Below are 9,457 nucleotides of genomic sequence, written 5' to 3' on the forward strand. Positions count from 1 at the left end.
CTATTAAGTGGAACAGCACATCTCAGAGCATGATGCAATGTCATGCAACTAGGTATCCCATGCATGCATTCTGTTTCCTTTCAATGTGGAGAAGCAACTGCATGCTACCACACAGACCTTTATCAGCTTGGCCACCACCATTATGGTGAATACAGCAAAATGGATTTTCCTCCCACCTAGCTGACACTGAGAGAGCTATTCTGTTGTATTAATAGTGCCCAGATGTTTCTTCAAGGACATCCAGTTCACTGAGGTCTTCCCTGGCATTTCAGACTAAGGTCCAACTTGAACACACCTTCAAAAGAAATTTATTTTCTGGCTTGCTTGACAAATCACTACATGCAACTTGGTTACAAAGAGCCTGAACATCTCTTGTTGCTACTATTGGAATCCAGAAGACAATACTTAGACAAGGACTCTGTGACCAAGCAGTTAACCTATAAATAGTTTTGTGGGCTAACATTTATGAAATTAACATTCATTGCTACCTAAAATTACTCCTGAAAAAAAAAATCATTTTCTTTAGAGGTTTTATGAATATAAGTTCATGATATATAAAAAAGTTACCAGAGAACCAAAAGTTATTCTGACACTGAAATGCCTCAGGTTGCCAGAAACATACCCTAGTGTTTTAAAGAAGAAATCAATAGCACTGCTTTACCAGTCAGGCCACATCTGAGTCCTTCTTTCAAGAAATCATCAGACATGACAAAAGAGCATCAGAAAATTAAAAACTTATTGCAGGAGATAAGCAAACGAGGTGAATTTCAGTGGCCTGCTATCTATGAGATCTTCAGCTCACTGATCTTAAGCTGTGTTCACTTTCTCATCCACGGTTACCGTATTGTTGATCAACCTCCATTTCAGGACTTTCAGGTGACTACCACTTCATTCACTAAATAATTACAGTTAATAACCAACCACTTTGGGAATCCAGACAGCACCATGTATCTCCAGGAGCCTCAATGCTTGTGAAATGACATGTAATCCCTACATCTCTATTCAACTGCTGCTGCACCTCCGCAAGTGAACAAAGCAAAGAATATCTTAACCAGCAGACATTACCATAAAAATACTGGCAGATCCCAAATGGCATCACAGGGACAGACCAAGCAGTACTACTACTACTCACTACTTCAGTTTACAACCCTTCCTAAGAGACAAACCTGCTTTAGGAGAGTGAACTGTGTTGCATGCAGTAAATTTACTGCCTTTTATACACCCATTTCCAAATTAATTGTCTAGTGCTAAATGCCACTCAAGCTCTGCTGACATTCTTTATCCACCCAAGCCATGGCTTTCTGAGGTTTATAAAGCTAACAGAATAATTTGATTGACTTCTTGCCTATTAATTCAGGGGGCTATACATAATTCAAATTACTTGAAGAGATGAAAGCATTATTTGATTCTAAACTTCATTCCCATTGCTCTGATGAGACAACTTCCCTCCATATAACATTTTAACTTCATTTTCTGTTGCCACTGAATGATACTTCCAGAGTTACTGCACTATTTTGAATTCACAGAAAACTCAGAAGACATTGCAGGGTTGGGGGGCTTTTGCTTTTTCCTGCCTGGGGCTCAATAAATGCTGAACTTCACTTTAGTTCAATTATTTTTAAGCATTTCAAAACTTCTCTTCTGTGACTTTATGTTCCCTCCTTGCAGAGCAATAAAAGTCCATTAGTCTCCCCTGCTGAATGTTTTGTGAGTGCTCTTTATATGAAATCATATCAGACAACTGTACCTTGCCTTGTAAAAAAATGTTGACACCTATATATTATTTAAGTTTATTTTTGTTATTATTATTATTCACGCTAGGACAAAATAGCTGGCTCCAAGCCCTTCCTGCTGGAAGGCAGCTCCGCACACAGCTGTCCCAGGCACCTGAGCACGCAAACTGCTCAAGCACAAATAAAACTAAACCACATTTCAGGGAGTCCACTGGGTTCCTCCATGAGGGATTCAAAGGCAGGTGAGGAAGTGTCAGTTTTTGGAAGAGGTGGGGAAATACTGAGAACAGATGATTGCAGGCTCAGCCAGGACCCTTCCAACACAAGTTGAGAAACAATTTTCAAAGCTCCCAAAACACCTCAAAAACTGCAGAACAGTAAGATTAGTTATTAAGCCTCCCAAAATATCAGGTATTTAAATAGCACTTCAGCTCTCTTGTGAATTACCTGGGGATGAAGACACATCAGTATTATTTGTAGAGCTCTGTGCTCTTCAGCACTTTCAGACAGACTCAGTCCCTTGGTCTCTGTCACTGCAGAATCTAGAGGAAATTACAGTCCAGAACAGATTTTTGAAACTAGACAAGTCTCTGAGCATTATGATCAACAGGCTGCTACAAGGTACAATTATCTTTGTTTCTCTAGGCCTAAGAATCAAAATCAACTTCACTTAACCCAGTGTAGTCTCACTGACAGATAATTGAGCAAGTGATAACCATCAGGTGCTTTGCCTGGAGAATCGAGTGGTTAGCTTGCGCACATCAAGAGACTGATTTAAAAATCAATTAAAACTCTGACATGGGGCAATTTTCTCTCAAGGGATTTCAAACCTGCAAAAGCCAGTGATAGGTATCCCACAGAACAAAGAGCAGACTGTAGGGTGGTGGGGTTTGCAACAGGCACACATCAAGGGATGCACATGGCATTTTGAACTGTTCATGTGCTAAATTGAAAGTTGTTAGGCTTCAGTGGCTGAAGTGGACACAAGCAAGGTATCAACACAGGTCCCCTCAGTACAGATGACTTTACATAAGGATAGTGGATGCAGTTTTCTGAAGCTTAGAAAATCTTATGTCCACTTTAATTAAAATGAATCTTTTAATTCAAAAACTGTGCTAATAATTAGTTAATAAACAGTTTGCCATAAAAAGCCAGGCACTTGAAGATACTTGTGGTTCAAAAAGGAATATCATGGTATTTCTGCAATTTAATCTCCTTCACCAGTGACATCTAGCAAACAAAGCCTAACTTAGGTGGGACAAACTAAACCAAAACACAAAATCATCAGGAGAAGACTCATAAGACAGAGACAAATAAAAGGAGATGCTAATACACCCTGCAGCACAGACAAATGAAAAAAAGATAATATGAAAAGTAACATTGAATGATAGAAGAATGAGAAATGCAGCAGACAGTAAAATCATACATAAAGCAGAGTCAGGGAGGGAGGAGACACTTAGCACCTGTAACATAGAAATTCTTTGGTAGTCCTGGAAGGAAACTTCTTCAGCCTTAATGTCCCAGCACTGTACTACAACCTGATCTGCTCAGACCTGAAGCTGACCCATGATAGGTGGTATCAGCTCAAATACCAGACTCCACAAGTATGTCAGACCAGCATGCTGAGCATCGTTTGTGTTAATCTACACAAATTCTATAACCAGCCTCTGCCAAAGAAAATAATTACTGATTTTCATGGCTGCAGCCATCATACCTACCAGGCTTATCTAGCAACTTCTGGGTAATATTATACTGAAAAATATGTTTCATTCCAGTGTCTAGTCAATAAAAGAATTTAGATCATGCTACTTAAAGAAAAAAAAATACAAAAGGACTGATTAGGGAAAAATGCTTAGAAATAAGTAGTTAGAGTAACTCTACGGCTTTAGAGGCAGCCAGAAGTGGTCAATCTGGTCACATTTAATTTTTTTACACATACAAGAGGCTAACCTGGGGCATGCCTACACAGGTATCCTTTTAAAGTGTGGTGGATTGCACAGAAGAGGCAAAATTAGCAAGACCACGTTAGCTCTTCCTCACTTCTTTTGTGTCCTAAATAGCACCTTCCAAAATATTTCCCTTTTAGCACCTTCACCAGGCAAAATGCAGGTTGCAGCATGCCTTGTCTGGAACAACACAGGCACAGCTCAGCCTAACATTTAGGGTATATGGTAGAGAAACTGGCTGCAGCTCCTAGAGGAAGAGAAGCCTCTACGTTTCCTGGCAGGATTTCCCTACCCAGAAAGCAGTTTCACCACGTCCTTGCATGCATCTGTTCTGACTGAATCCCCCTTGCCACAAGAAAGATGGGAAGAAACCAGAAGAGAGAGACTAAATACGAGGAAGCTTCCCAGCCACCTGCATTTCTCTTCTGTCCCTGATGTAACTTCTGGCTTTATGCAAGTGCTACTTCCAGTTAGATTGGATTGTTTCCCTTCCCCCAGTGCTTCTTTGGTTTGGCTACGAGACTAAAAATCCAGTATTAACACAGCTTTAGTCATTAATCAAGGTAACCTTTTTTTGCTTTCCAAAGTTTCTCATGTTCTTATCTTTGCATAATTGAGCATTTACATTTCAGAAGAGCATCACCTGAGGGAGTGGGGGCAGATTTTGAAAGGTTTGGGGTTTTTTTCCCCCCTTAAGTTTCAAGTTTAAAAAAAAAAAAAAAAAAGGAAAAAAAAACAACTTTGAAAGGGGATGAAGTTAAATTACCAAAGCCTTAGGGCAGAGTAACTTAAAGACTGATAATGGGTAAGAGTTTCTCCCATTCACCACAGAAACTAACTTTTCACATGACAGGAAATCAACAAGCAATAAAGTCAACAAGCTATAAAGTTTTCTTCTTAAGTAGAAGTGTCTTATCAAAAGACACAAACTGCCTCCTAATATTTTATTTTTTTTTTTATACCTTTCCAAGGCAGAGCCAATGGTAGATTTTCTGAACACCTGTGTTGGAAAATGCCACCTCATCAGATCTGCCTATTCCCATAAGAAGTTTGAGCAAACCCTGCCCAGTCACAGCCTTGGCCTTAGCAGAGGCCTCTTTTCTGGGGCAGGATGCTCCATGGGCAGGTGTTTTGGGCTGCCAGAGACCCAGGGAACTTTATCTGCCAAGCCTTACTTTAACCAGGGATTATTTTACAACCCAAAGGCTCTAAAAGTCCCCAAAGCAATGCAGTAACACCTTGCATGCCCCTAAAGCCAGGAACAACACTGAGCTTTTGGCAAAAGTGCCCAAATCATGACCAGAATTAGGCAGTACAAGCAGCCCAGTGAGCCAATTACCTTGTCTGTATATTTTGCACAAGTGTCACAAGCACACTGTTTCTGAAAAAGTTTTCTGCTTAAGGCTGCACTTGTTTCTTCCCATAGGAGAACCATTTTTTATATAATATTAGTTTATTCTACAAAAACACTTTCATACTCCCTTTTTCAGTGGACCAATAAGAAATTCTATTACTTATAGAAGGAAGAGGAATTTGACTAGGACATTTAGGAAAGCAGTGAACAAATACCACAACAGTTGTCTAATGGTCCCATATTGTCACTATCCTGAAAAAAGTAATAAAATCAAAAATCCTGCTTCCAAAAACTAGTCACATAAACCCACTCTCAATGATGCAGCTAATTTTTCATGGTGTATTTGTTATTTTGGGCTTGATTTTCATGAAGGAAAATAATGCCCTTCCCTGTTAGTGTTACTGGTGGTGGAAACACAATTTAGTATAAACATCAACAGAATCAAGAAAATAATTCACCTGTAAAAACCTGACTGCTGGGACCAAGAAAATGTCAAAGGCATTGAAGAGAATCAAAAGTACTTAGTAAGACAAGAAAACCCCTTTTTTTTCCCCCACAAATTGCAGAATATTAGAAAAGCATTATGGCAACACTTTGATCCCACCAGTTAATTTGAGGCAGCCCAGAATAGATGTCGTGTCCATGAGACTTTGTCCCCAGTACTGCTGAGATTTCCCTTGAATTGGAAGGGGAGATTTCTGTCAACAAAAACAAGTGCAGAAGCAAACCATGGCAGCCAGACAAGCATTTTACAGCTCAAACTGATATACAATCACTAAATCCAACTTTGCTCAGACAACTCTCCAGATAGCGGCTCACTACAGAAACCCCTGAAACCCCAGAGCAATCCCAACACAAACCCTTCCTAATGCACAAATCAGCTGGTGTCCCAGCCCTACAAGTGAGAGGGCTGGGATGTAGCTCCTATCAACTGGGGTTAACAAAGCAACCCTGTGCCTTCTAAAAGGAAACCATGAAGAGAGATAATTTTCTTTCTGAGCCACAAAACTTTACTCACAGCTTCCTTGCTGCATTTTGCAATTTCCACAGAGCTGGTTACTGGGACTTTGTTTCTTAGCACACCTTGTTTCAGAAAGTTTAGGAAATGGAAAAAAAAGATGAAGTCTGAACTAGCTTACTAGCTTGCATTTGTTTTGAAGACAGTTATAAAAAAAAACCCAAAAAACACACAAACACACAAAAATTTTTCAGAACATCCCAAGCACCATTACTGCCTCTATTTCCTCTGAAGCTTACAATAACTAATTCAATTTGGTTTTCATTCTACATCTTGCAACACTTGGGTTATGCTTTTATTCAGAAATAAAATTTACTGAGCATTGGAAGATTAGGAAAAAGCAAGATGTGCTTAACACTTGCTGCACTTTATTGAAAATGTAGAACAAGCAAGGCTTAGCTTAGCTCTAAAACTAATAAATACTTTAGCTATTTTGTGTTATGGGTAGTGTTCAGTGGCTTGCATGACTAATTAAACAATCTTGAGTTTGCTTTGAAGGCTAAGCCATCCTTAATGGCTTTAAATTACATTCTATCAAGCTAAGCTCAGAATTAAAATCCTCATCTGTAATAAGGAATTCCATTGTGTATAAATGCTAGGAGAAAGCAGTATTGGAAGTTTAATAATCTGGATGGTTTCTGGCCCTCACAGCAAAATGAGAAACCTTGTCATTCTCATAGCACTGGGAGGTGAAGCTCCTCAGAAAAGGTACAGAAAGAAAAATGTTTTGGGTGGAGTTTTGCATAAGATGGTAACTCAAGGAGGAGATGAAGGTGTAAGTGGGGGTGGGGAGCAGAAGCAGATGGTCAGGGAGAGGAGCTGTGAGAGAAGATGTAGTGGTAATTCTTGTTATGTAGTCCTATCTATTGCCAGCACCAGGGAAGCCCAACTCTACTCCATTGCTACTAGTTATTGCAATGGAAGAAGTCACCAGCACATCATTAATTTCACCACACATTAATTTCCATTAACAAATTATTTGAGATCACAGCTCCTCCACTGTGTGCCAGAGAGTTCATTCTCTCCAAGCAAGCACACCAACAGCGGTATTTTCTCCATCTGCAAACGCACAAGAGTCACCCCTAGGCACACAGGGAGCCAGGCTGCAGAGCACAGTCAGGCACAGACACACCACATGGAGCAAGGACAGCATTTTGCTGCGAAGGCTTTGGGCCACAATGACCGACTATGCCTGTAACCCCTCTTTGCAGGAGAGGGAGAAAAAAGCTGTGTGCAGTCTAAACACATCCTGCAGCTCGATCTGATCGGTGCCAGGAGCAGATGCCCCTCATGTCCACGCTCCCCCATGACACTTCTCCAGGATGAAACACGTAACCCACACCTGCTGCAACAAGTATGCCGAGGACTTTTTTCTGAGCAAGGTAGTTTTGATGCCCGAGCCATCTGAAGTCAGCAGACTTCAGTCCAAAAGTGGAAATGCTTTCAGAAGAGGATGTTTTTTCCCTATTCAAATAATCAACCCACCTTTTTCATTCATCCAGCAGGACTGGGGCTGAGCCTGCTGTAAGAGAGGCATAACCCACCACTCATCCTTCCGGCTGCTGCCTGCAGCACATGTGGTGCGCTCAGTCCTTTTGAGTCACTGCCCATTAAACAATTGTTCCTCCTTCTCTTTCATTAAAACCATCCTCAAAATCCTGCCCAGCATCTCCCTGCAGTTAAGTTGATTTTTCTGTGGTGTCTGTATGCATGGAGAGGGAATCTTTTTTCCATGATTACTTTCCCCATGGATCTGGTGGCTGAGAAACACCATGTTTTCACTGTTTGCCTTTACTTTTAGCTCTTCCACAAACGAAAATGTGAAGCCATCCGTGCCTTATCTGGCACGGCTCTGCCTTGTTTTCTTTCCCCACTTAACAGACTCATTCATGTGTAGGAGACTTCTGATCCCAGGTTTAGATATTCATCCCTATTTTACATAACCATAAGCAATGGTAGGTACTTACACAAACTACAGCCGGGTCTTTGCCCCTGTGCACAACAAGCAGAGAGGTTTAAAGCCATCAACAAACAACTGCCCTCTGCTTCCAGGTCTCCCTTTGCAAAACGTGCCACTGGCAGAGAGACAGGGGAAAGGGGGGGAAAAAGTAAAAAAAAAGAAGATGTATCAATGTATAGTGATCAAAGGCAAGAAACTCCATCAGGGACCTGCCCCTGGTTTGCTTCTTGTGCTGACTGGCTGCTCACTGAGCAGGGACCAACCCAGCACACACACAGCATCCTTGCCACTCTGCTTCTGGAAGCTGCTGTAGGGTTGTGATGAAACCCATTCAGTCTCAGGCTGGTGGAAAGTGGGGCAGAGAAGGTTGGTTGTTTTAAAGTTTCTATTTAGTAGCCTCGTGACTACCTAAGAGGGGAAGGTGGTTTCTGTGCCTTCCACATTTGAAGAAATTAAGGCCCTCAGTTCCTACTTCCATGGCAGTGTCCTTGTTATCCCCAAAAATGCAAGAGACAAGCCCCAGAGAACAAGGAATCCCTGAAGGGGCAACCTGTATTTTTGGGCCATGGAAACACCTTGGAAGGCCATTTGAGAGTTTTCCACCTCACAATATAAAATTCAATTAAGTAGGAATGGAGATTACCCAAAATTAAAATATTCAGCATTGAATACATTAAGCTAGTGATTTATTTTAGTTACTGTAGCCACTAAATGCATTTTCAGGTCTCAAGGAAATCCATCCTTTCCACAGCTCCATTTTGTGGAAGTCAGGAAGCTTCCTGTATATACACTTTCTATTTTTCCCAGTTCCTCCCCTCAGGAGGCATGCAGCCTTCACACACCCTCTGTGCAGGAACACCCAGCATAAGAAATTAAAGTTACTTACCACGTGGCTTCAAATTTCCAGCAAGCCCTCCTCGGAAGAACATCCCTGTACTCCACCACAAAATATTCCAGTGCACGGCTGTGGAACAGCACTGACTTTAAAGGCTCTGAACAGCTTATGGTCTCCTGTCCTCTCAGTTACTACAAGAGTCTCTCCAGACAGCCAATAATATGGACCATGCTTGCTTCCAAAAATGATTCATTCAGGACGTTATTGCACCCTAAAGCCACCACAGAGGTCTGCTCTAGAGTTTAGCTCAATGCCACACCAAGCCACAAAAAAAAAAGGCAACCCATGCAAGCAGGACCACTGCAAAGGGAAAAGGAAGTGGAAATAAAAGGGAAGGGAAAGAAAATCCACTAAGTAGCCACAGGTTCTGCCATAACTGCAGCAGCTGATTGCAATGAATGGGAGGCAACTGTGCCTGTCACCTGGGCAGGATCTCAGCTCAAACACCTCCATTCCTTACTGTCAAATTCATATTTAATCCCCTTAACACCAGGGCAGGGAGCTAAAGCTCTTGGAGCCCCTGAGCAGCACTTTCTAAGAGAAATCAGCAT

The 9,457-nt window shown here is 41.4% G+C and overlaps 1 protein-coding gene across 1 annotated transcript in view; it reads right to left on the reverse strand.

The window, feature by feature from the left end:
* LOC111923933 (uncharacterized) overlaps nt 1-9,173 on the reverse strand; it is a 262,384-nt gene extending 253,211 nt beyond the window's left edge. Inside the window, exon 1 of the mRNA XM_086901524.1 lies at nt 8,898-9,173. The gene's annotated coding sequence lies outside the window, so the exon portion shown is untranslated. The remainder of the gene's footprint in view (nt 1-8,897) is intronic.
* Between the last annotated feature and the right edge of the window lie 284 nt (nt 9,174-9,457).

This window comes from Cyanistes caeruleus, chromosome 1 (genome assembly GCF_971803275.1).
Source record: "Cyanistes caeruleus chromosome 1, bCyaCae1.hap1.1, whole genome shotgun sequence".
Lineage (NCBI taxonomy): Eukaryota > Metazoa > Chordata > Aves > Passeriformes > Paridae > Cyanistes > Cyanistes caeruleus.